The sequence below is a fragment of the Phasianus colchicus genome, chromosome Z, assembly GCF_987193195.1.
Source record: "Phasianus colchicus chromosome Z, bPhaCol1.hap1.1, whole genome shotgun sequence".
NCBI lineage: Eukaryota > Metazoa > Chordata > Aves > Galliformes > Phasianidae > Phasianus > Phasianus colchicus.
The window spans coordinates 58873708-58901123 of record NC_143476.1 but is presented as its reverse complement, the minus strand read 5'-3'; the positions used below and the strand labels follow the sequence as shown (position 1 = coordinate 58901123).

At 37.6% G+C, this 27416-nt stretch overlaps 1 protein-coding gene across 1 annotated transcript in view; it reads left to right on the top strand.

Moving 5' to 3' along the window:
- SH3GL2 (SH3 domain containing GRB2 like 2, endophilin A1) overlaps nucleotides 1-27416 on the top strand; it is an 89034-nt gene that overhangs the window by 20795 nt on the left and 40823 nt on the right. The window lies entirely within an intron of this gene.

The following is a 27416-nucleotide window of genomic DNA, read 5'->3' as shown; positions in this document are numbered from 1 at the left end:
TATTTTCATTTTTGATGGAATTATAAATTTCTCATAAATTAAGTACTCAGAATTGTTTAACAGCAAAACAGGCCAACTCTGCTAATTTATACTGTTGAAGTAGTAGAAAATTGTCACCATTTTCAGTAGAAAATATTTGTTTCTTTGTTTTTATTTACTGGATTTTTGTTGTTTGTTCTTTTGCTTTATTTTTTTTTTAATAGCACCATTAGTTGTTTACAAAGATGACAAACACTTGTTTCAGTGGGGAAAAAAGTGCTTGATCCAAGGGTTTAATTCTTGTGCAGACTAAATGGGGAGCAAAATTGAAACACAAATTTTCTAAATTGTTTATTCTCTGTTTTTGTTTTTGTCTGAAATGTGACAACAGGCAGATGTGGAAGCTTGGCTGAGTATTGCTGTAGGTAGGAAAAAATCTTGATAGGAAAAAATCTTGATGGAGTTTTCATAATGGGAATGTGTCTTAGCTGTTAGCATCAACCTTCACTAGAAAGGGAAAAAGAGAATAGGCTATTGTGAGTGCCCGTGTTTTGTATACCATTCCTCCTCACATAGTTATCAGTGGGGATGGCGGACTTAGCAAACTTCTCTCTGCCACCCATCAGCTGTGGCAACTTGTTTAAGGCCAGGCTAGAAACAGTGGTGGCTTGGATGAAAATCTCATTATTTCTTTTTTGAAAGTCTGTGGTGTTCTTTAAGGCAAGTTATGCTATCATTATGATCTGATGTTTTAGATTCTTCTAAATCACTAGAGTAGAGACAGTGGACTTTAGACTGTTGATGAGTTGAAGTGGTAGGAGGGACCAGCAAGAGTTCTTGTATTGTGGAGGTCGTGTACACTCAAGCACTGTGCAAGGTATTAAAACATTTTTTTTCTGGCAACCCAAAGAATGCTGGTCATTTAGCTTAGCATAATCATAGAATAATTTAAACTTAAGTTTATGGTTTGATTTTAAGAGTTTGAGCTATTGGCCCTCTTTATTCATTAGCATAACATAGCATCTTTATTGCCAACTGGTGTTCACTATAATTTCAGTACATTCTTGGAACTAATTTGGGATCATCAGTTGATTTACTGAATGACACAGAAAACTGAAATAACTTTTACTGCCATTTAGGGCTGGATCCTTTCTTTTGTTGAAAGCAGTGTGGAAAACTGAAATGGAGCTGAGTGACAGGAGTATCAGTTGTAGTTAGACTGAGGATGGACTGGCTAGAAATTAAGTAATTTCTGTTTCAGTACCAGACTCCCTGGGCGTCTCATATAATGAGCAGTCTATTCTAACTCTACCACCTGGTAACACAGACACACAGCATGGGGATCTGAATATCTGCTGGTAGCTGAAAATGGCTCACAGACTAAGTGAAATGGCTTTTTACTACATGAAAAATTTATCTTAATATTTTACATATTCTCAGTGCTGAATGAAGGAGCTTTGAATAGTGATGCATATTGAGACTGCCCAAGAAGAACAGTGATGCCATCAGTGTATTTATTCATTGTTTTCCACTTAAGCCTTATGTCTATGCAAAATAATAAAATATTAATAAAGCTTTGTGACTCAGATATGGCATTTTGAGGATACAGGAAACACAGCTGCAATTTCTTGAGCTTGCTATTCCTTCACTTTCTCACTATTAATAACTCGGAAGGAGAAGTCCTTGGGGTTTTAGAGTCTGGTAAAGACTGCTCCTAAGTGGATTCATGGATGCAATGGAGATCTGTGCAGTATTGCTTTGCCTTTCATTGTGCTTCTAGTTATAAATGAACATCCTTCCCACTATCTTGAAAAGTTCACTTTTTTATTGTAAGGAAATCAATTCCATTTTTACATGCATATAAATGAAGGTTATTGTAGCTCATTCAGAGTCCTTGGCTCTGGCCCCTGTTTAATGGTGATCTCTTATTGTGACTGGCTGTTCGGTGCTAAATGAGGAACATCCATGACTAGAAGTGTAGGAGAGTTCAGGTTAATCTGGAATCCCAACCCCCACTGGCTGGGTTTATGGTTGGTTTATATTCTGCATAGATAGAGGATAGAAAGAACGTCATTAGAGGATCAGAGCTGAATCTTTATATCCAACCTTGTGAAATATGCTGTTCTCTTTCTATCGATGGTTAGTTCAAACTGGGATAAACCTGGGGATAATGGCAGCAGAAAAAATCTTCCATCAAGAGAAGTCAATCGATACCAGATAAGCTGTATTTAGAACATGTTTTTGCAGTAGAGGATTTTCCTCATCCTCATCTCTGAATAGTCAAATGTGCTGGGGCTGTGTTAGTAGCACAGATTAACACATTCTCTCCTGGCAGAACTGAAAGCGACTGTGCCAAACTCTTAAATTCGTTCTTCAAAGAACTACATTGATTGTTTGGATGAGTCTCTTTATAGGGAGCAGAGTACTATGTCAGTGCAATACTCATTGTTTGAAAAGTTGTGACAAAATTATAAAGGCCACCATCCATACTTGATGCTCCTGTTCCTGGATGCATTTTTTTCACTTCGGCTTGTACTGGAATTGCTTGCAATGCAGACAGGTACAGAGACCCTGCACGTGGTGTGGCATGGGCCAGCTGGGCAGGGCTGGTGCTTGGGGGTGCTGTTACCCCTGAGGAGAGGGCAGTGCCACAGGAGCATCTGAGGTGAACCCTGGACGGGCAGCTGTGAGCCTCTTCATGATCTTCCGCGTGGGGTCAGGCCCTCACTTAGCTAATTTTAGTTATAGCGCTGAGGGAGGAGGGGGGCAAGGTAGACAGTCATGCTTTGCCCTGTGCCTGGCCTTTTCCCGTTGATTTAAGAGTATTACAGTGCTTACATAACACCATTATTACAGTGTCCTGAGAGACAAATGCAGCAGATCCTATATCTGAGGTCATCTATTCACAGAAATTATGGTTTACTAGCCCTTCTTGGACTGTATTGTCTGCTGGCCTCCTAAACTGATTTATCGCTGGCTAGTAAAGCAGTATAATGTACTTGTTTCTATCTGCCTGATACAAAGGCTGTACTTAGTTACATGCTATATTAATCTATATATGCCTTATGTGTACATTACATAATGTCTCACAAATGCAGGCTTGGGGCTTCGTTTGTCTTGGGCTGGCTCTTTACTGATACATGGGATGCACGTTGCTGTGATGCTATTGTAAAGACCAATATGTATCCATTTCTGTAATAACATCCATTCCTTTTCATGTGGACTTTTATTAAGGATGTTAAGGCCAACTCTTAAGAGATTTACCAAGACATCATCATCTTTTTTTAAAAATGCACGCAGCTGCATATATGAAAAGTTTCCACTGCTTTAAATTTAGTTACCAAGGTGATACCGTGAAATAAGTAGATTGTTCCGAAATTAATGCCTCCCATCTATTTCCATGGAAACTACAACAGATACAAAGAGCACGATGTCTCTGTTTGATAGAGCAAGTTCTCAGCTAAAAAACACTACATATCAGCACAAACACCACCACTAGCTGATTCATGTGGATGAGCTGACTGAGACACTCATTCTTTCACGGTGTGATAACTTTGCTTGTCTTTCATGTCCCTGTCACCACTGTTGGAGCACACCATCCACAGACTCATTATCACACTAATTTAATTAATTATCAGGTTCAGATCCAGAAACCAAATAACAGTGGAAATACTTGTTTTCATCCTTGAGTATGTGGAAACTTTGCAAGTCACAGTGTTGCATTGAAATTATATTGTTGACTTGTCTTGGGTACTTAAGGCACCCGGATTCTGGAGGCATTAACCTGTTAATTGATACTGTTAATACAAGCCTTAAGCGTGTGAGCATGGAGATACATAATTTTCAGATAAGATATCCCAAAAGTAATGATCATGATTATGTGAAGAAATAAAAGATAAGTAATTAGTGAGTGGAGATGTGAAATCAAAGAAGCTGTTCTGTTCACAGAGAAAGATATGGTCATTAAAGCTACATACTCACAAAGAAAAATCATTGATATGTTCTACAAATAATTACATAATGCAAGAAAGCAAAGTGATACTTCTGCAACATTTTTGTCATTTTTTTCTCTCTGCATTGTCAAGAGTTTCTGAAGACTTGTATTTGAAAGGATGAGTCTTACGCCCAAAAATATATTTTAGAAAAAGCAAGGGACGTGCTGTGGTTATGTGCTAGACACGTGTGTAATTGACAAATGCATTTCACCATAAACTGTCTTCAAGTATTTCAGCAAAACTTAGTATCAGTTACCATGTTCCAATTCAAAAGTATTGCTAAAACCAGAAATAGATACAGTGTATTTACAATTAATATTTCTTCAGGTGTCCTATGGAAAATATGACAGAGAATCTTGCAGTGCCTTTGTTTTTGTAGGTCAGTGTATAACAACCAACTGAGATTTTTGACGGAAAATGTGTAGATAAAAATTGAAATTGAGATAGCTGGAAAATAAAATAGGTAGACTGAGATAGTACACCCATGCTCGGTTCACGTTACTATTTCCTATCATGTATTTACAAGCTAAATAAGGGAAAAGAAGTTTACCATGATTTGTAGAAGTATTCCTACGCTAAAGATTTTCTCCCCTCTGCAAAAAAATTCAGGCAGAAAATATCAAATCAATTAATCAATTGCACAGTAAAATGCAGGAAATGATTGTATGAAGAGTTTTCAAAGAAGTAGAAAATTTCAAGTACCTGTGTTTATAATTTCTTCAATTTATACTAATCAGAGGTGTTAAATATAGTAGTTATTTTTAAGACATAACTGTTGTTTAGAAATGATATTTCTCTCTCTCTCTCTCTCTCTCTTTTATTTTTTTTTTTTTCTCAATAAAAACAGTCTTTTAGAAGTAATATAAATAGAAAAAAGCTCAATGTGGCAACTGAGTTCATTAATAACAGTGCTGGCTTTCACCGGCCTAACAGTATTCATCTTTTTGACTGAATGAGTAATCCGCAACCTAAATTGAACCCAGCTGTCTTAGCCTGTTACTTAACTGCTGCAGTTTCTGGAATAAGCATGTGTTCGGCAGAAGCTTCCTGGAGATTATCCATTCCATTGAACAGGACATTGTAAAACTCTGATACATGCCTTACCATACTGGAAGTATTCATTTGTAGTTTGATGATCTAAATCAGAAATTTAAAGCTGTTCCGCTGCATTCTAATTTTGATCTATTATGTTATTACTCCTAGGATATTTTCTTTGTAGGTCATCTACTTAGATTTTTTAGGGACTATTATGTTATTACTCCTAGGATATTTTATTTGTAGGTCATCTACTTAGATTTTTTAGGGACTAAAGTGACTAAACGTTTCTCAAAGTGAACATTCATCTCCCTTTGTGAAGCAGATGGAAAGTGGCACGAATACTGGTCAGTATTTCTGAACCTTTAGCTAACTATGTGCAAAGCTATACCATCCAAACTGATGCAACTTCAGAAATACATAAATAAATAAATTTTGAATACCCTGTGGATAAAGGAAAGCAGAGCCTCCAGAAAACTGACTTACTAGTCTCTGCAACAGCTCCAGCTGTCTGTGTAGATTTGTATCAAAGTGGCAGGACACCAGTTAACGTCCATTCTGAAGGATTTCTATGAAATGGTTTCATCCTGATGACCAACCAAACTCCACTGCATTCACTCACTCTGTATTAAAGGGAAGAAGGGGAGAAACTTAAATGAAGAAGGGCTCAAGGGTTCCAGTAAGGACAGGGAAATCACTCACTAGCTACTGTCATGGGCAAAAGACACTGCCTAGGGAGATTAATTCATTATCTATTGCTAACAGATTGGACCAGTGAGAACTACAATCAAAACAAAAACTCTTTCCCTTCCATCTACACTCTTCAAATGTTCTCCCTTACCAGTCAGTGAAGGGGAATGGGGGCTGCAGTCAGTTTGTAACACTTCATCTCTATCACTCCCCCATGGTCACTCTGCTCCACATGAATCCCACATGATGCATCCTTCCCAGACGGATCCTGCACGAGTGTCCCACACACTGCAGCTCTCCAAGTACTACTCAAACATGACTCCATACCACAGGGCCCACCCTTCAGGCACTGCTCTGTACAGATTCCCCATGGGCAGCATCTTCCCCAGCCCTCCTGCCCCACCACAGGCAGCAGCTCCCTTGGAGTGCTCCTGCAGGGGCTATTGCCTCCTTTAGGCCTCATCCACTACTGCACTGTGGGCTTTTCTGTGGCTGCATGTGGAGATCTGCTCTGTGTGGTGCCCATGGACAGCCTGCTCCTCCATGGGCCTATCCTGGGCTGTACAGAGCTTCTGCTCTGTGCCTGAAGCACCTCCTGCCCTTCTTCTGCACCTTGGGGTCTTCAGGGCTGTTCTCTCATGGTTTCTTACTCCTGTCCCGCAGGTACTGTTGCAGAGCACCTGTTTTCTTTTCCCAAACCTGCTCTCCCAGAGACACACTCAGTGTCACACATGGCACGTCTCTGGCAGTGACAGGTCTCTTTTGGCGCTTCTGGAGCTGGCTCTGATCTGATATGGGGCAGTGCCAACCCTGCAGCTCCACCACTATCAAAACCTTGCTACATAAACCCAACAAGGAACACAGAAAAGTTCTGTTTGGAATAATTTCATGTGCTTTGAAGACTTAAAAACTGTCTAAAATATTTTTCTACTTATTCAAAGAGATATATGCAAATTAAAGTTACTTTCTTTTTTATTTACTTATTTTATTTTTTCCTTATTACTGTTGTTTGTTTGAATTGATTTTGTAGTCCTTCAGAAAATTTTACACATTAATTTTCTGAAGGGAGTATTCCCACTGATCACTGTCCTTGGCAAAGTATAATTTGTGTGGAAGGTGGTTTTAAATTTCCCAGCAAAAGCCACAAAGTCCATTTGTATCTTTATCATCTCATTATCTTCATCCTTCGGTCAACTGTATTCCACTATATTAAAATTTGTCTGTTGGAAGTTGGATATTTTAAAGTAATTGAATGTTTGTTATTTTTGAACACAGGATTATTTAAAGTGCCCAAAGCCTGTAAGTTGGAATTCAGAGATACAGCACATATTACACAAGCAACATATCTCTGTTGCTTTACAGGCACATGTGACAAAGAAACTCAATTAATACCAAATGTATATATTTAATAGTTAGGTGAATTAGATTTTTTATGTACAGGTACAAAACAAATAGCCCTTTTCCCCAGTTTCAGCACATGGAAAATGAGAATGCCAATCATTTGTCTTGGAATTGCACTGCTATTTTGATCTCTTCCACTGTGTCCTTAAGGTGAGTCATTATGAAATTACCACTTCCTGCAGAGAAAACCATAGCCAGAAAAAATCATAATGAAAAACCTTTTTTACAACGTAGTGTGGGGATACTGTGAAACTACTAGAGTGTAGGCAGTATGGAGTACCTGTAAGGTAAGTCATTCTAACTTTTTGCTTATACACCTAATTGTACCCATCTCAGGCTTCTTCATACCCTCTGTGAACTACAGAAGAATGTTTTCATTGTATGGGTTATTTGTTGTAGTTTCTTTGTTTTCTTCAGAGCTTTCAAATTTCATGATTTTTTTAACAAGGTTTTATTAACAGATCTACTCTTCCATATGCTTTTATTCAAACATCACTCAGTTAAACAGAAAGTCAAAAGGCACATTTTTGTTGCAGTGGTGTGCAGATTATTTTGTATACAGTCTTTTCTCTGATATTTGGACTTCCTGTCTTACAGGATTTTTCTAAAATTTGTTTTGAATTAATGACAAAGAGGAAAACATTTAATGCACTGTGATTATTCAGATCAGATTTCTGTGCTCCAGGATGAAAAATCTTTTTCAGTGGCTACTCTGTAAACTGATTTCGTGATTTACCTACATTTCAGTTCTACTAGAGGATCCATCTTTTATTATGCAAAGTTTGATTTTTTATGGACTGAGACAAAATGGATTTTTAAGACTCTATATGTTTTATCAATAAAAATAAAAACATGATATGGAGAAGGTGATCTGGAGTTTATTGCTTGGCTGGTTGCAGTAGTTTGGTGGATGCAATGAAATGTAATAAGAAACAATGAAAAATAAAAAACAAGAAAACATTGTTCCTACAACTACAAATTATCACGTCCTCTTATTAACTGCTATATTATGCAATTTGTAATCATGTGATCTCAATGAGTCATTTTTATTATGTATGCCTTTGTATTACCTAAAATCTGTTTTACCTAGTTCTCACCTACCTGTATTGGCATTCTTCTTCTTATTATACTCTCCTTTTTTTCAGTTTGAATTTCTTTCTTGAAGATGTATTGTCGTGGCCGTGAGAAAAAGTTGTGTTAGTCCTTTTTAGGGAGAAACTGAGATAATACAAAGAATACTTTTAAATAGTTTACAAGGAGCATGCATGGAGCTTAATGATCAAGTTTGAGTTGGATTAACAAAATTATTATAGTTACAGAGTGCTCTGTAATGTAAGTCCAATTTTGCCTGAAATGCATACAACAACACTGGAAAAATATCTCATGCTGATATTAACATATAAGAACATAAGTGTGTCTTATTCACTAGCTCGATTTCCCCCCTGATTTTTCCTTGTCTGTTTGAATGCAGGATGCACTTGTCCTGGACAGCAAGTCATTACTGCTTTTGGGTAGAAATCTGTGATTTTTATTTCCTTCAGATTGAATTGTGAGTGACAGTTCCCTGACAACTGATTTTACATATTTTTCTGAGCCTATCATATTTTCATTAACTGGAGAACTTTTTGCTCAGGCAAAGCAACATCTGATTAGTATTTTTTATTTTAAAAAACAAATTATTAACCAATTATTTAATATACTGTCTTTTTTCTCTGCATAATTTTATCTGCATATAATATGACTTCTCAACTAGTAAAGTCCTGTGGAAGTGCTGTATTTCAGTGCTATGAGATGTTTATGTAATTATATAGTTTCGCTTTGGAAGTCATCCAAAATTATATGTCTTATGACATGTTTATTTTTTATTTATTTATTTTTAATCCTGAATCCTACTTAACAATATCAGGTTTCAAGCTTAACTGAGAAATAAAAACTAGGCAGATTCCTTTCTCGAATGCAAATTTTAATAATTTATGTTTTACAGTCCATATGTCCTTACACTTGAATCTGAAAACAGATTTAGCTGAATTCTGTTTCTGAAGTTCCAAATCCTGCTTATCTTGCCCTTAGCCCAGAATACATCCAAACTTTTACAGATTTTACTAAAATCTCCCTATGTCTTTAGTTCCATTTTTTTTTTGATAATCAGCTGAATCTTAGCCTTCAGACAGTGGAGTAGCCGAGTACCTTGCTTATCCTACAGGAAGACTGGGGTTGAGGAATTTGATGTTCATTCCTCTGCTTTTCATAGAGAGATCCACACACAGCGAAACTTGATTTTGTACTCACTGCAGGGATGGTCATCTTTCTTTTTGTGGTGGATTCATTGTACCATTCCTCTTAAGGCACCTTCCTCTTCCTGTCTTAAGGCTCTCATTCAGAAAATGGGAGATTTCTTCTTGAGGATTCTAAGACTCAATATCTCATCTTCTATTTTTCTTAAAAATTTGCACTCATCAAAATGGATGCGATACCTAATTTGTGAAGCAGATGTAACAAAAAAGATTTAATCTTTTGAGTGACTGGAAACATGACTGTAAGATGTGATTTTTCCCCTACCTTGTGTCACCATATGGAATTTGGAAGTTTTCTATCCAGAGAACAAGGGAAGTGAGAGAGTCAACCTTTGTAACATCTTTTGCTTGAAAGACTTCTGTATTGTTTTTGTTATACTGAAATGTTATTTAATGCTAACCAACATTCTCCAAAGAGTTTTAAATTTAGCACTGTAACAAGAACCTAACTGAAGCCATATAGAAGCGCTGTTACTGAAACTTTTCTTTCTCTATTCCTTTCCCTTAACCATTCTCTGAGGACTTGGAAAACTGCTAGTGGATCTGAACTCTGTCTGTGGAGGAAGGGTGAAACATGAAGAACAAACAAGACTGAAAACTGAGCTTACTGTGGTGCATGTGTATGTTAGTAGAACTTTAAATGGTCTCCAGATGAGTTGATGGGCATGCTTGCAAAACATTATGAACGTTAATTCATTCTGCCTGACACCAGAACCTGCTGACATCTGTAAGTGCAAAACATCTTCTAGCAGTAGCAGCAGTAAGACAAGGAGAGAAGGGAGAATTTTAAAAAAAATGAAGTCTAATGTTTTGGCTTCCTCACAAGGTATTTAAATGCCTACTGTGTCAGCTGGTTACAATTAACTTTGTGCATTTAGAGTAATTGGGTCAAATAAGTTTTGGAGATATCTGCTGAAATGTAGGTGAAGGGTTTACAGAATATGCATCGATGAATCCAGGTACTGTGACCAAAAGGATACTCTCTGTTTCTCAAATGCCTTCAAGCAAGAAATTCCTGTGCTCTTCATCATGCTGTTATAGCTAGGCTCCACAAAGCAGAACTCAACAGCTGTTCATCTTTTTCAGAGGGGAATGTCTGTGGCATAGCATCTGTTGAGTCTAACTTCACCCACGTGTTCCTTTACACTAAGAAGCTGCCTATAATTTCCACTTCTTCCATGAAAACTTGTGGATATGAAGTTCTTCCAGAAATTGCGTGCAGTTATTCCTTTAAAATCTGCTTTCAAAAAGGGGAAAAGCACGTAGAAAAAGAGAAGGGCTTTGCAGGAGATGGGGAGATACAGCTGAACAAATCCTGACAAATTCTCTTTCATACGCTCCTATGCTGCCACCCCAGATATACTTGTTTCTTTCTAAGAGGTGAGGAAACTGTGGCAATGAGCTAGGCAACATGGATCAAATTCTAAGATGGTTCTCCTTTGGAAATATCATTTATATGGCACGTGCATCTTCTATTAGTGAAATCAAAGGCTGTTTTGCTACTGATTACAGTGGGAGAATGGATCATGAAGATCCTCCTCAAGATTCTGGATGCAGCATTTCTCAGATCTATCTGTGCAAGGAGAAATCCTCAGCTCTATTAAGCATACTTTGCTAGGCAAGGATGTAGCATATCATTACTTATGATACATAGGCAGAGAAAAACCTTATGTGTTTATTGCTCTTACAGCTTCATTTGCAGAGCTGAAAAATAGAAAAACTTCATGACGTACGAGTTGGATTTGTGAAAACAGAAAGAAAAAAAAAAAAAGGAAGAGTTACTTCTGCCTGAAGTTTCTACCTTTAGTTTAAAAAGGAAATATTTTGAGAAAGAGAGGAAAGAATGCTAATTCCCTCATATTTATTCTTGGTTATGTTAAAAGTTGAGCTTTTCTATTTTAATACTGTTGTCATAATCATATATAGACACCTTCATGTTTGTCAGTGTTTCAGTGAAATGGCATGGTATTAACACCAGTCAGAATCTCTTAACTGAAGTTTATTTTAAAACTCTTGTGGGCATGATAAAGATCTATTTGTGGAGGAATGAGACAGAGATGTAAGGACAAAAAATGGAGGTGCGATTATGTCGCAGCTACTTATATCTGTATTAGTTAAAATCCCCAGTAGACTCTCCAGATGCACTTGCTCTCCTTCCAGATAAACAGACGCTGTGTGTAAGTGAACAGCTTGTGTGAAGAACATCAGTCTGCTAATTAAACTCTGCATTAGTTTTCACATTTATTACATTTAATCACTTGGGGAATATAATCCCCATAAGTATCTTGCAAGAAGGAAATGTACTAGTAGAACTCCCGATCTCTGACAGACCCAGAGCAGTGAGTGACTCTTGACATCTGGGTATCTCCATATCTGGTGTAGAAAAAAAGCACTTGACATTTTATTATTCATATATCATCCATAACAAAGAGGAGCAGTAAATCACCTCAGTTCGATGATTTTTTGTAATATTTACAGCTAAAGAAGATGATTCTTATCTTAAAATATTCTAAAGACAATTATTCGAGGAGTGACAGGAGGTCACTTCTATTCCTTTTCTTTTGTTTTCCCTCTGTTCTCAGCAACTGTAACGGTGGGTCTCAGATTAAATACTTGATACTGAAAATACTTGACACTGAAAATTCATTAATAAAGCAGTCCGTTAGAAATTAAACATGAATTGTGTTCCCCTTAAAAATACTGCATTGTGCTTTTTAAAAAAAGGTGACTATGGATTGTGATCATAGGAATTACCTTATGATGGAGGCATCGTGCTGTGTAGCTAAAAATTATCTGAATTTCTTCAGACGACAACGGTGTCAACACTTGTAACCAGAAATTATTTTTACTTAATTTTTTTTAAGGCTCAGTATTATAAAAAAAAGCCTCTATGTAGTAAAATTAGCACACAGAATATTGCAAAAGAATGTGGTGCGTAGCTGATGTTATGCAGGTAGGGAAACTTGCAAACTATTCTGTTTCTTTTGGAGCTGACCTTAGAAACAAAGTTTGCATCTGCTGTTTTACACATAAAAATTAAAATATATTAAAAAATATTGAGGACTTCATACTGTAATGCTGTGCTTCCTTAGAGACACTCATTTTTCTTCTAATATTTCTTTTGTTTGTATAATTTCAGAATCAAAGAAAAAGAACATTGAAAAGGAAAAAAAGAAAATTTAAACAGTTAAGTGGGAAGTTTTAAGACTATATTTCACCCTATCCTTTAAATGTATGCAAATAGATACAGAAGGAGCATCTGCTACTGTGTCTTGCCATCATAGAGTGGCTTGGACTGGAAGGGACCTTAAAGATCAGCAACACTTCCCCATAGACCACGTTGCCCAAAGCCCCATCCAGCTGGTCCTGAATATACCCAGGTGTCTTACTATGCTCATACTAAAGAACTCTTTCTTGATATCTAATCTAAACCTACCCTCCTTTACAGCATTGTTCTATCTCTGCACTCTCTGATGAAGAGTCCTTTTCCATTTTTTTTCTGTAGGTCTCATTTAAGGAGTACTTTGCACAGGTTTTGTGTGTGCCATACAATTAAGAATTGTATCCTTATTATGTTGAATTTTTTTAATCATTCTCAACCATGGGAATTCACTACTTTGTACATTATTTTGTACAAGTATATAGCATTAGCTTCCATTACTGCTGAGTACTGTGGTCAGTGGCATATTTCTATATCAACACACAAAAGAAAAATTATTAAGGATTGGATAATTTCGTGTTTGATCACTACTCCTTCAAGGAGGAGAGGATGAATTCTGATATTCTTTTCTTCAAACAGAGTAAGACATGCCTGGTAACTAAATCATGCCAGTGTAATGTCTCTGTCCAGCTGCGAGGCATAATGCTCCAGACCTGCAGGCTGCAGATGGCATACTAGGATAGTCAGAAAACGTCTTAGTATGTGTTTTAAATGGCTGACTGTATGAAAACTCAGCTGAATGTTAGTCAGCACCCTTGAAGCTGACACTGTATTTAAATTTAGAGGACAGCAGTTTGCCTAGGCTGCAGGTTGCTAGATGACCCTGCACAGCATCCTTCCTGCCCCCGGCAGTGAGTGCAAGCTGCTGCTCTGCTTTGCTTTGAAGTGCCATTTTCCTTCAATAAGGAAAAGAACTAGATTGTTCCATCTAAGTGACGTATTTAAGCATTCCAAAGGAAAATTCTGTGTATATCATGAAATGCACATTTCATTAACTAAACGCAGGCATTCCTCCCACCCCCTCCCTACCACAGCTTTACAGCAACTCTGGCAGGTATGAGCTGACACAGTCATTGTAGTGATTGATTATAACAGGAAAAAAGAATTTTTTGTTAGTTGTGTTGCCTCTCCAGAGATTTCATAGCTAATTAAACCTAAACTCGTAATATCAGTTACACAATACTTTTAAATCTCTGAGAGGCTGCAGAAGAACTTGAGGGAACTGTATGATATCTTCTCAGAATCAGGAACTGAGTGCTGCTGAAACAAAGTGTATGGGTATACATGTGGAATACGCATCCCTCATTGAAGTGTCAGCAGTGGCCTGTAATTAACATGCAAATATTACATACAATGAAGCAGCTTGCTAATCTGTTTCAGTTCTGCATGTGTGCCAGGATATATCGTAATGCAAGTAAATCAAAGCAGGAAACTAGTAGATGCATAGGTAGATAAAATTGATAGTTTATTCAAGAAATGTGATAATTTTAGGATATGATATGCTTCATCCTTATAAGACATTTGAAATGAAATAATTTGAGTCTAAACTGACAGCAGTGCAGATTTATTTGAATATCATGAGGAGGAGGAGTGTTAGGTTGTGAGAAATAATTTAAAATTGTGTTTTTTAATTCTTTCTTTCCCTCCCTTTTTCCAGTTTTACCCAGAAAGCGTGACCAAAAAGGCTGGTCTTTGATGCAAATCATAAGGATCAATCTCCATTGCAGAATTACCATGTGAATTTTCATTTGTACATGTTTTATGCCAAAAGATGATTGTGTTACACATCAGGGTTATATTCTGCATCCCAAAGATCTGGGCTTGGCTGTGAGTGCTTTGCTCATGATTATATGAGTCACACCTTCGACACATCATAGGCCAAAGCCTTATTAAGTCCAGAGAAACCTAATTTCTCCACATTCCTGCTGGCTTTGTAAAACAGCTAGTATTTTAATACTGCAGTAGAACATCTGGAATGAGACCTGTTTTCTCATACAACACCTTACCAGTCTGTCCACCAGGCCAGTCTAGGCTTTGTAACACTAGAGTCAGGTCTCACTAGTGAGACCTTCACAGGTCTCAGGTGAAGTCACTCACATTACAGATGCCAAGGGTAACTTCAGTAAAGACAAATCCTAAGACTAGAAGTCTCAGTTCCTCTATCACTATTCCTGTGAGCTACCTGGACCAGGTTTCTCTGTCCTCTCCTTACAGAGTTCTCTCACTCATTTCCTCTCTTTTTTGTTCTTACGTAGCTAATGCTTAAATTCACCTTGCATGCCCCTTCTCTGATATCAGTGGTTGTTTTGAAAAGCAAACAACAACTGGTCATTCAGGGTAATGGTTTTTTACCAGTTCCTTCCCTTGAACCTTAAACCTGTATATAGAAAGAGTGCTGTGGAGTGTTATGAGTGTGGTTCAATTAATACAGGTCTCTGAAGGTTGAACGACTTTATCTGAAAGGAGATGGGGCTAATGCAGATATCGAAAGCAGATATCAAGTACTTAACAGTACTTAATGTACTTCTGATTTTCGCATGGGTACTTCTGTAAAAACATGCAGTGTTCTTTTTTTATTAAGTAATGCCATTTTTCAAGAACAGCTGGTACATGCAGATGTAAAATTATGTGATATATTAGCTTCTCTGTTTGCTGGGAACAAAAAGATGAAAAGCATTTTTCCTGATCCTGCCATATTCACCAGATAACAAGAATTTCTAAGAAACTAAGCCATCATAGGAATTTATTTGTACACTGATTTTGTTATGAAGGACTTTGACCTAACTGTTAAATGTCTGTTTCTTTTAATATTGGTCTTCATCTTGGATTGACTCTGACAAGGACAGTTCTTTAAAGAATTACTTAGAACCCAAAAAGTACTTAGAGTGTATCAGATTCGACCAGCAGAGGAACATCAGAGTCTTACTATGCTGTCGTAAAGTCATCTCTTTAAATTACAATTACTATGATGTATCTTTTCAACTGCTAACAATGGATACTTCTGGATATATATTGAAGAGAAAAATTATATGTACTATAGTTCAGAAAGACACATTCAGAAGGATCCAGTCTCTTCATTCTTTTTCATGTTAAGGTTTATAGTAAAGCGTTGACTTGATGTCTTTTCCTTTTATGCCCAGATTTTTTTCTGGAACGTAGTGGATGTTATTTGGCAAGGATGCTGTTGAAATGATGCAGAACATAAAAGGTCAGCATTAGCTTTGGTTCATACCCTTTGCCTCCATTCAATGCCAGAAATGACAGTTGAAGTTAGTCCTAAGATTTATCCTTTGCTATTATTCTCAGGGGCATTAGCCCACATTACAGCTAATCAATGTGAAGATGGATGGTTACAGAATATTTTGCCCTTTAGTAGTTGTAGTTTTTGCATCCTGATCACAAATGAAGATGTTTAAACATTACCATTCATTGAGATTTAAGATGCTAAAAGTAATAACAACTGCAAGTGGTGAAGAATCTGGGGTGAGGAGGTGTATGAGGAGTGGCTGAAGTCCCTTATTTTGTTCAGCCCAGAGCAAAACAGACTGAGGGAACAGACTCACAAGGGGAGTGGAGAGGCAATGCTGAGTTCTGCTCCCTGGTGGCAGTGGTGTAATACAAGGGACTGGCATGGAGCTACATTAAGGGAGGATCAGATTGGAGGAAAAGGTTCTTCACTTAGGATGTTGAGGCACTGGAACACCTCCCCAGGGCAGTGGTAAAAGCCCCAAGCTGACTGAGTTCAAGGAGTATTTGTACTCTCAAACATACAGTCTGAGCTTTGGGCGGTGCTGTGGGGAGCCAGGAGTTGGACTTGATTATCCCTGTGGGTCTCTTCCAGCTCAGGATATTCTATGATTTATTTAATGTATCTTGATTCTGTGCTTGGAGACATTTCTCCCTAACCTAAAATCACAGAACAAGAAAGGAAATGGCTTCAATCTTCTGCTTAAAAAACAACTAATACAAACATTTTTAAGAAGCATATTGCATCATCAGATTATAAACTTGCATATTCCGAAGGGTATCTGGCTCTTCAGCCTTTTAACTCTGAAGTTAGAGAGATCTGTAGGACTTCTTGTAAAGTAAACAAGTAGTCTTACAGGCTTGGGAGACCCGCTGACTGAAGCTGGCTTTACCACCACATAAATGTAGCAGGAACAAAATGCACCTAGCACATTTTAAAAAATCTTAATGCCACATAACATGTTTTCACCTTAAAATGTAAATCCTCTTTCTCTGATATTTTGTCTTGCCATTAATATCTTCCTTAAAAACGTAATGGTTTCATTGCAGATATCCAGCAACTATTATATCCTAATCTATTTCTATGATGCTCTATCTACACTGAGTAAAAATTATGGTATTTGCTGCAAATTATGTTTAACATTTTAAAAAATAATTTGTAAAAACACTCCATAGAACTGTGTTTCTGGAACACATTCTTTCTTAAGCAAGGTGTCTTTCATTGTGCTATAATTAATTGTAACTAAGTTGATTTAAAATTACATTATATGCCATGGCTGATTGCCATATGCCGACGAAGCTGCTTTCTCACTCCCCCTCCTTAGCAAGACTTGGGGAAAATAGAAGATTAGAAGCTTGTGGGTTGAGGATATTACTCACCAGTTACTGACACAGGTGAAACAGTTTCACTTTGGGGAGTTTATTAACAAAGTAGGATAGTGGGTAATAAAAGCAAGGCAAAAATATCTTCTGCCCAAGTTTCATTCCTGACTCTTCTACTCCCTCTCTTCAAAACAGCAGGGAGTGATGAGGTATGGGAATTGCAGTCAGCACAGAACACTTCATCTGTTTTGCTCCTTCCTTCTCACACCATTCTTCTGCTCCATTTGGGAATCTCTACCATAATATACACTCCTTCACAAGCTTTTTCAAGTGTGGATCTTTCTGCTGTGGGCTGCAGTCCTTCAAGAACTTTTCCACAGAGTTCTTTCCACAGAGTGTAGTCCATCAAGTGTAGAGTCCTCTAGAGAACTCCTGCTCACTGCTGCAATTTTGGCCAGCTTGCTCCAATGTGGGATCTCCATGGATTGCAGCCTTTGTGTGCAATGTACTTCATGAGTGCGTATGTTGATCTGCTCCACCATGGGCTTCTCCATGGGCTGTGTGGGAACTTCAGCTCCAGGGCCTTGGGGCAATTCCTGCCATCTTTCTTCACTGACCTTCTTGTCCGCAGAGCTGTTACACTCACATTTTCCTGCTCTTGCCTTTCTCAGCTGCTGCACAGTGCTTTTAATCTTTAAAAAGTGTGACAATTTTTCTATTTCCTGCATTTTGTTAAAATCGGATTGTGAGTTTCATCATGTTCTAGAAACTTTTTAAAGAGTGCATTTGCTAAATGCATGCTGAAGCAATTAAAGTAATTCGCTTTGCTTTTATAAAGTGTGATTTTAAAATGATTTAGAGAAAAGGGCTTTTTAACTGTTCTTGCGCAGTACCTTGCTTAGAGAAGTAGGGTTTTTTTGTTTTATATTTTGCTGTAATGTTATTTTAAAACATAAAATGTTAGTCATAAAAAGTCAAGACTTTTGAAGTAGTAGTTGTCATGACAACTTTCATTCCATCGAGCAGAGTACAAGGTCTTTCAGTACGTGACTGGACAGCATACGGAGGTAGCTAGATGAAATGTTATTCAATATAATAAAAATAATTACGATTTCATTAATGGATTGACTTTTTCCAGGTTACACAACAAATAAGCAGAAAGCTGCAATTCAGGAAATAACATGTAAGTGCTATGCTGATAGTATCAATTATTTAAACGGTTGGTAAAGTCTCTTTCATGTGAGAAAGTACTACTAGAAGGAGCATATTTTGTGGGTTCTTATAACCATAAAATTGTCCAGGTTGGAAAATGCATCTGAGATCATCTAGTACAGCTGTTAACTCAGCGTTATAAGGCCCATCATTAAACCATGTCCCATGTCCCACAGTGCCATGTCCACACAGCACTTAAATACCCTTAGGGATGGGAGTCCTCCATTTCCCTGAGCATCTTCTGTGAGGAAGTTCTTCCTGATATCCAGTCTAAGCTTCCCCTATATAATAATGCACATATTCAGAAAGCCAAATTAAAGATAGTTAATAATTTTCTGTAATTTCATGTAATTTTTGAAAATTTGCCTATAAATCATTCAGTATACTGAAAACCAGCTTGATGTGTGCAGTTTAGTTAATCTCTTGTGTGCTTGATCTAGCAGCTGGCAGCCCTGCCTGTGGTGGGGGATTGGAACTTGGTGATCCTTGAGGTCCCTTCCAACCCAAGCCACTCTACGGTAATGCAAAATGTGAATTTTTTACTTTGGTCATCCAAGTTCCTTTTTTTCACAATGCACAGAGTTACAGAGCCTGCGCTATTCTGCCTTCATGAGATTGTGTCTGTTTATTCTGATACACTGTCATGCACCATATATGCAGCTCTGAACCAGGCAAAGTCATAAGAGAGATCTGGAACATAAACAACTGATAATCTTACAAAACAATTAAACTTTAAAGTTAATTCAGAACTTCAGCAGGAGTAAGAGGCAATCAGAGCTGACTTCATGGTTCTGGTGAGAAATTGATAAGCCCTAGTCTGTGTAACTGGAACTAATGGAGGTCTGAGCCTTGGAAATAATGAATCACAACAGTAAGGCTGAGAAATAGCCAAACTTCAATTGTTGTCTCTGGACTTTCCTCTTAAACAGGAATCTCAGCCTGAAAGCACTCCACAATTGATTGAAGTGTTTTGTTTAGTGCAGTTAGACAGGCTATGAAAAAAGCCACCTACTTTTTCCAGAAAACAAAGCAGAATATAAAGCCACTGCGAATCTGGTGTTATTATTATCTGTCAAAAAGATTTTGTAAGGCAAGAACAAAAACTCATAGTTTCCTGAAGCAACGTTCTGTTTGTATTTAAAAAAGGAGGATTTAAGACTAAAGGTCTAGACTACAGATGGGAAAGAGTAAAAGAAAAGAAAAAAGTAGAAGATTTTTTTTTTAAAGTAATTTTTAAATGTCATCAACTGTTACTGTTTGTGTCTGTAGGCAGAGGTCTCCTTGCATGGAATGTGGTCATAAAGTTATTTCTCTTTTGCAGGTAATGATAAGAACAAATTTGAGTTGTTTTTTTATTTTCTTATTTAAGAAAGCTCAGTTGTTGTAATTCTTACACCACTGCAAAATCAACATGAAAAAAATGCAAACTATATACTGGAAAAAGATGTAAATTTGATCCTTTAAGCTGAACAGATGCTGTGTTTTTGGAAAAATTCTATCATGAAAGCTGTGTTAAAAAGATGATTTCGGATTCTGAAGAGCAACAGGTGAATATATAACAAACTGAATACTATAGCCTATGTTAACATAAAATGTGTGAATTTGTTCTCACATTATTCATTAAGGTCATTAAGTAACCTATCTGAAGATCATTAAACAGCACTGGTAGTGAAGTGGACAAGTCACCATCTGTTGTCAAGATGAATTGGATAGATTATGTTAAAAGTAGTGATGATCTTGATCTGCTTCAGAGCATTCTGCTGTCCTGCTTAGGACCACTTTACCTAGTCAAAGAATTGGTAAAACAAAACTGAACGTGTACAGAGAGTTAATTAGTTTAATTAATTAGTAATAGTGTTTCCTTGAACACACAGTAAGAGGAGAGAGCAGCTTATTTTCAAGCTTCTATTGTTACCAGTTTGAGTATACCTAAGCTACTGTGAGGATTTGGTTCACACAAAAAGCAATCCATGAGAGGGGTTATCTCGGTCTGGAAGCAAACATTTTGTAAAGGTGCCATTTCTGATGGACCTATTTGATAGCATCCTTAGGATTGTGCATGGAGAATGATAGAATTCAGCACAAGTTTTTCTCTGTGCTATATTAAAAACTGAATGTGGTAATGCAGTATTAGTTCCTTGCCATTTGCAAGTTGTAACATCGATTTGCTTGAGTGATAGTGTATAATTATATAAATAAAGTGATTCAACATTAAGGCAATGGGAACACCTCAAGTTAGGTTTCCTGAAGGCCATTTTAATAAAACATAATTGCTTGCTCATTAATTTAGCTATTTTTTTTTCTTTATTTTTTCTTTTTTTCTTCTCCTCAGCAGTATTGCTGATAGATTCCATGTTTCTTTGATATTCAAATGGTGTTGGAGGGAAGCACATTTTGCTCTTTTGAATACACTGCAGAATTCAGGTCATATTTTTCTTTTTTACATTTTCCATGTAAATCTTCTGGCATTTTTGCCTGTTGACAGAATTATCCCTGACTGAATTAATTGGTATGTGAGTTAACATTTGCTGAACTTACTAAAGAAAGTGTTTAGAACTGTACCATTTACTTTTGTTTCAGCTGTTGGACACAATTAGTTTCACGTTCCTTTTATTTCATTAACATAGAATATTTTAATTATTCAAGAAGAACTGTGTATTGTTCATTCACCTGTGTAGGTTTTAGGATCTTTGTAGGAATAGCAAATCTAGGAATAAATCTCCCCAGTTTATTATTTTGAGATGTATAGGAAATATTGCAATTAGACAGTTCCATTAAAGTTAATAGAATACAGGAAAATAAAAGCAGCCTTTAGTTGTGTTCATCTTTGAGCCCCTCACTACAAGAAGGACATTGAGATACTCAAGCATGTGCAGAGAAGAGCAGTGAAGCTGATGAAGGGACTAGAAGACAAATGTTAGGAGGAGCAGATGACAAGCTGATAGAATGTGAAGAAATGGCCTCAAGTTACGTCAGGAAAGGTTTAGATTGGACTTTAGCATGAATTTCTTCATGGAGAGGATGGTGAAACATTGGATTAGTCTACCTGGAGAAGTGACAGGATTGCTGTCCCTGGAGGTATTTAAGAGGCATGTGGATGTGGCTCTTGTTTGGTGATGGGACTTGGTGTTCAGTTTGATGGTTGGACTTGTTAATCATGAATGTCTTTTTCATCCTCGATGTCTCTATGTTTCTTTGAATCTATATATAGAATTCAGGGGAGTCTATGTATTTGGCTTTGAATAATTAAATGCTGCAGGAAACCTGCTAAGTAGTAGCAAATTTGTACAGAATGCTAAGATGAGAGAACTGTGAGTAACAATCTTCTAGAGTTGGTAAACATGTGTGTAGGCTCTGCATCATTTGCTTACAAAAGCATCTTTTTACCTATCTGGATGTAAAGGGTATGCTAGTGTCATCCTCACTTTCTCATCAATCTTCTGTATTCATGTGGCTAAGTGGTTATTTTCAGAACTGAAACTCTGTGGATTTTCAAAGTGGCCTAGAGTTTGCAGGCATTTTTTGCTAGGCATATTGTGCAATGCATCTTGCATGTTGGATATGGAGCATGGTAAGGCCCATGGAGTGTACGAGGCCTGGAAGTTATGTAGTGGGATGGCAGTACTCTTCCAAAAAATACTTCACTGCAGTTGACATGAAAGGATTCTTCTCTCTGAGACCTTTAGGGATTTTTTATTACAAAAATCCTTGTTTCTGGATCTGTTACATCCTTTCCTTACCTTGTATTTAACTAATAGAGTTATTTTAATTCAGATGGTGCCTATCTGGAAACCTTAACGTAGTCTCAGAATGAAAACTGGAGTCTCTGAAGCAACTGTAGACCACATTGAAAGGATTTTTATGCATATTCTCTTCACCTATTGGAGGCATTACTTGCATTCCCTTTTTACCTGAAAACCACCTCTATTGGCTGTAATTTTTAACTTGTTATGGTTCTCTTCTCCCTCTTGCACAAACCATCTGTCATGGCTTTTCTGATGCTGATGAATACAAGCTAGTCAGCTTCATGCTTACATTGCTGTTTGAAGTATGCTTTTCCATTTTAGATTTGTGTAGCTGAAAAATCTCTGCTTGTATCTCTTGTGCTCCATTTAAGTGTCCAAGTCGTTTTGTTCTTGCATCTAGCATTTTCTCATCATTTTTCTGTTTCCATGCTATCAGTTAGCTTGATAATAGGTGCTTTTCTTTACCCTTTCTTTTCATCTTTGAAAATTTTTTTTTCTTGTCTTTACTGTTCTTTTGTTTGAAAAGCATGTGTGCTTTTCGATATTTGTCTTTCATTTAAGAAGCTAGGGAAAGTAAAGTTTTAATATGTATTTATTTGAAACACTGCTATTGGCAACCTTAGTAACCATTTCAGATTTGCAGAATCACATTATAGTCTTCAGAAATACTGTAGAACTGTCCTTGAACCTAGCCTGGGACATTGCTTAGAGAACTGACAAAGACAATACTTACCAGAGTTTTGAAGTATCTGAAAGGAAGAGTTACAGTGAACTTTTCTGACCTGCTTTGTTTTCTCCAGAGGTGAGGCTAAATTGCAATTGTGATCTATAGTGGAGAAAAAAGGAGAAAGGGAAGAAATAACAGAGTAATAGTAAATCTTGCACAAATTAATATATGCTTTATTTCAATCTCAGTCGGAGTCTGATCTGTCCTACTTCCTGATTGTTTTTAGATCGCTGGCTGCTTCATACCTCTTGCACCTTTAAGATGACTCTCTGTTTTTTTCTTCCTTTCTCTCTGTTTGGTTTGTTTTGGTTTTGTTTTGTTGTGGGTTTTTCTTTTCTCTCACTTTTTATTTTATTTTTTTCTCCCATGTGGGAAAAGCATAATATCTGGCAGTTTAGCAATTAGTAACAGTGACCTGAAAATCTCTTTTCCTTCAAAGCCTTTGAGCTTTCAGATCACAACCACTACGCAAGGACAGTGTGAGCATTAATCAGATCATATGAAGTCTTTGTTTGCAATCCTCTGTGATTGATAGCACTGGATTATGACCAACAGCAGCAGGCTCTCAATCTAAGCTTCGGTCTTTTCCTAGACAGAGATTGTTAACTCTGAATAACGATTTCATGATTTAAGTGAGTGATCTCCAAAAATAAGCTTGAAACCACTCACATTTTCCTTTGTAAGCTGAACAAGATATGACATTAAACACTGAAATGAAAGTGTAGCACACGAACACCTCAACTATGAAAAACATGTACCCAGGGAGATGTCTTTTCATGCACAGAGTCTACAGATGCTCTCTAGTTGTCTGCTAAAGAACGAACATTAAGCAACTACTGCTGATTTTAATTTTTGTTCAATAGCTGATCTCTGAAAAGACTTCATATAGCCCTTAGAAGGTTCTAAAAAAGCTTTCAGTTTTGTAGTGATAAATGTTAGCAGTGTGATGAACTTGCAATAAATCGTTATAATGTCTAAGAGGAATAAAAAAAACCCACACCATCTGTAATGAGCAGAAAGCTGTGTCCTGGTTATGAAACACTGAGTCGTAGCAACACTGCTCATATAGCTGATGTCGCTGAAGCTCAGCTGTTTTTTGGGGGCACATTTTACAATTTTTCAATTGAAGTATTATCTCAATTCAGGTACAAATGCAGAACTTCGCAAAATGAAGCTAGGAAATGGTTTATCCTGAAAAGTCTTCACAGAAGCATAGTAAGTATTAAAATGTCTCTTAATATCTGCAGCAAACAATAGCATAACATGACTGTGTTTCTAAAAAATGACAACGTAGAGTTTAACTTAATGGTAGCATTCTCTAAGAAAATGGGCCACAGAAATGATCCAAGGGATGGAACACCTCTCCTGCGGGGACAGGCTGAGAGATCTGGGGCTGTTCAGCCTGCAGAAGAGAAGGCTGCGAGGTGACCTGACTGCGGCCTTTCAGTATCTAAAGGGGAGCTACAGGAAAGAAGGGGACAGATTCTTTAGCACAGTCTGTTGTGACAGAACAAGCGGAAATTTGAGTTTAAAGAGGGTAGATCTAAGTTAGATACAAGGACAAAGTCTTTTACAGGAGAATGGTGAGGCACTGAAACAAGTTGCCCAGAGATGTAGTTGATGCCCTGTCCCTGGAGACTTTCAATGGAAGGCTGGATGGAGCTCTGAGCTGTGTGTATCCCTCTCCATTGCAGTGACCTTTAATGGACTCTCAGGATTCTATGATTCTATGCAAATAGGTCTTCAGTGTCATCTTCTTGAGTGTCGACGAATAGTTAAGAGATATCCCTGTAGCTAGTAATTGGCTAAAATGACCACAGCAATTACAGACTGCATACCCTAATTATGTGACAAAGTTTAATAAACATAGAGTTATTTGAGAAACAGTCTATAGTACTGGCAGTTTCCTGGTAATATTGCATCCGTAGAGTTGGGTAGAAACTATCTGAAGCCAGTGTAAAAAGGAGAGGAAGCCTTCAATTTGAAACTTTTATCATTAAGTAATAAAGTTAGGAAAAATTAGAATATTTTACATTTATATAATGTATACTATATCATACAGAATATAATATATCACATAGAATATTCTGTGAAAAGTCATGGCTGTCAGGCGAGGTCCCGGATGACTGGAGGAAGGGTCACGTCACTCACTTTACAAGAAACGGAACAAGCGGGACCAAGGGAACTACAGGCCGGTGAGTCTCACGTCTGTGCTTGGGAAGATCGTGGAACAGATCATCCTGGATGACATGCTTGATCACATGAGGAATGGGCATGTGATCTGAGACTGCCAGCATGGCTTCACCAGGGGAAGGTCATGCTTAACCAATGGCCTTCTATGATGGAGTGACGGCATTGGTGGACAAGGGGAAGGCGACTGATGTCACTTACCTGGACTTAAGCAAGGCCTTTGACATGGTTCCCCACCACATCTTTATCTCCAAGTTGGAGGGATGTGGATTTGACGGGTGGACCACTCAATACATAAAAAATTGGTTGAAAGGCCACAGACAGAGGGTGGTCATCAATGGCTCTACATGTGGCAGGGGGGTTGGAGATTCGTGATCCTTGAGGTCCCTTCCAGCCCTGGCCATTCTGTGATTCTGTGATTCTGTAATCCTTTGATCAAAGAAGATGCCCTTTGATCAAAGAAGAAATGCACTAGAAATAAATACATGCTGTACAAAGGAGTTGAGTTATTTCCCTTTCCAAGAGAGATGGGGTGGAGCAATGTGTGAAAAGCAATGAAAGCAAGTGACTGGCTGAGAATAGAAATAGGCATTCAATTTTTCACTGCTGCGTTACAGTACCTTTCTTGAATTTCCTCTATATGCACATGAGCCAGCAGTGTGCCCAGATGGCCAAGAAGGCCAACAGCATCCTGGCTTATATCAGAAATAGTGTAGCCAGCAGGAAGAGGGAGGTGATCATCCCTCTGTACTCAGACTGGTGAGACAACGCATCCAGTGCTGTGTTCAGGTTTGGGCTCCTCTCTACCAGAAAGGTATTGAGCCTTTGCAGTGTGTCCAGAGAAGGGCAACAAAGCTGTGAAGGGTCTGGAGCACAAGTTTTACGGGGAGCAGCTGAGGAACCTATCTTGTCTGGAGAAAGCTCAGGAGAGACATTATTGCTCTCTACAATGACCTGAGAAGAGATGGTGATGAGGTAGAGTGGAGGTCAGCTTCTTCTCCTGAGTTACTGGTGTTAGGATGAGAGGTAATGGCCTTGAGTTGCACCAGTAGAGGTTCAGATTGGATGTTAGGAACAATTTATTCTCAGAAAGAGTAGTTAGGCATTGAGCAGTCTGCAAGTGGTGGAGTCACTGTCCCTGGAGGTGTTCAAGAAAAGGGTTGCTGTGGCAAAGTTTTGTCCGACGTGTCAGAGATGTTTTAGTAGGCTTGGTGGCGATGGGTTGATTGTTGTACTTAGTGATGATAGTGGTCTTTTGCAACTTTTATGATTCTATGCTAACTATGATTTGTGTGAAGCAAACCACTATAGTGTTATGCTATGTTGTTGCTATATACAATAGATTATATACAAAATAAACTATATACAATATAGTTAACTGAGATTGCTGGTTATAATACGTTTCCTATTGAAAATAAAAAAGCTTCAGATGTTACATTGATTATATACATTTGGGCATTTTTTTATTCTTCTTTATAATCTTTATATCTTCTGTATAAGCTCTCTTATTTTTGAGTTCCCACTTGGTAAAAAGTATTGTCTTCTGTCTCTGAAACTTAATATGACACAGATAAAGTCTAAATATTATTAAACTGTGCAGCAAAACAATCTGAGCCTTTCAGTTCATCCTTTGCCTTTTCATCAGACTAACAAGTTTCATCCTTTCTGCCCTAGGAATCTTGATATATTTCCTGTTGATCTTCAGTGTATATGATATCTCTTTCTTAGTGTTATTCTGACAGCATGTAGATTCTTCACCAGAGGTGCAGTTAGTAAAATATTTCAGTAGTTGGGATTGCTGTCAGATAGTTTCTCATCTTTCTACAGATATTAAAGCGAGAGAAACTCAGGAGAGAAGTGGGAGAATTACCTCTGACTTAAAGAGAAGTGAAGATGCTGGATTTGAAAAGGAAATGGAAGCAAGTGAATGGCTGCAATGAGCATTCTGGGCAGTACAAAAGGAGAAAAAACTCAGGGGAAAGAATTGGATTCAACAGTCATCGGGCATTGGACTCTTAAGTAACTGTAGGCTAGTGGTACAGTATGGGCAGAACCAGGAAGTACATAAAGCTGAATTTTTTTAGTCATGGAGAGAACTAAATGTCAAATAGTACTACAATACATGCTAATCTGTCATCTTCCATTTTACCACAGAGTTCTTGAAAGTACCTGTACATGCTAGTTGGAATAAGAAGAGCTTGAACAGCAATTACTTCAATAGTGGGTAGATTAGTGCACAAAAAACGTGACAGATAAAACAGTGGTGATGGCATTGTAACAGACTGGGCAAGCTAGTAATAAAAGCTAGTTGTGTGGGAAGTGAGAGCTAGATTGTCTCAGGTTGAGGGGCACTTCAGA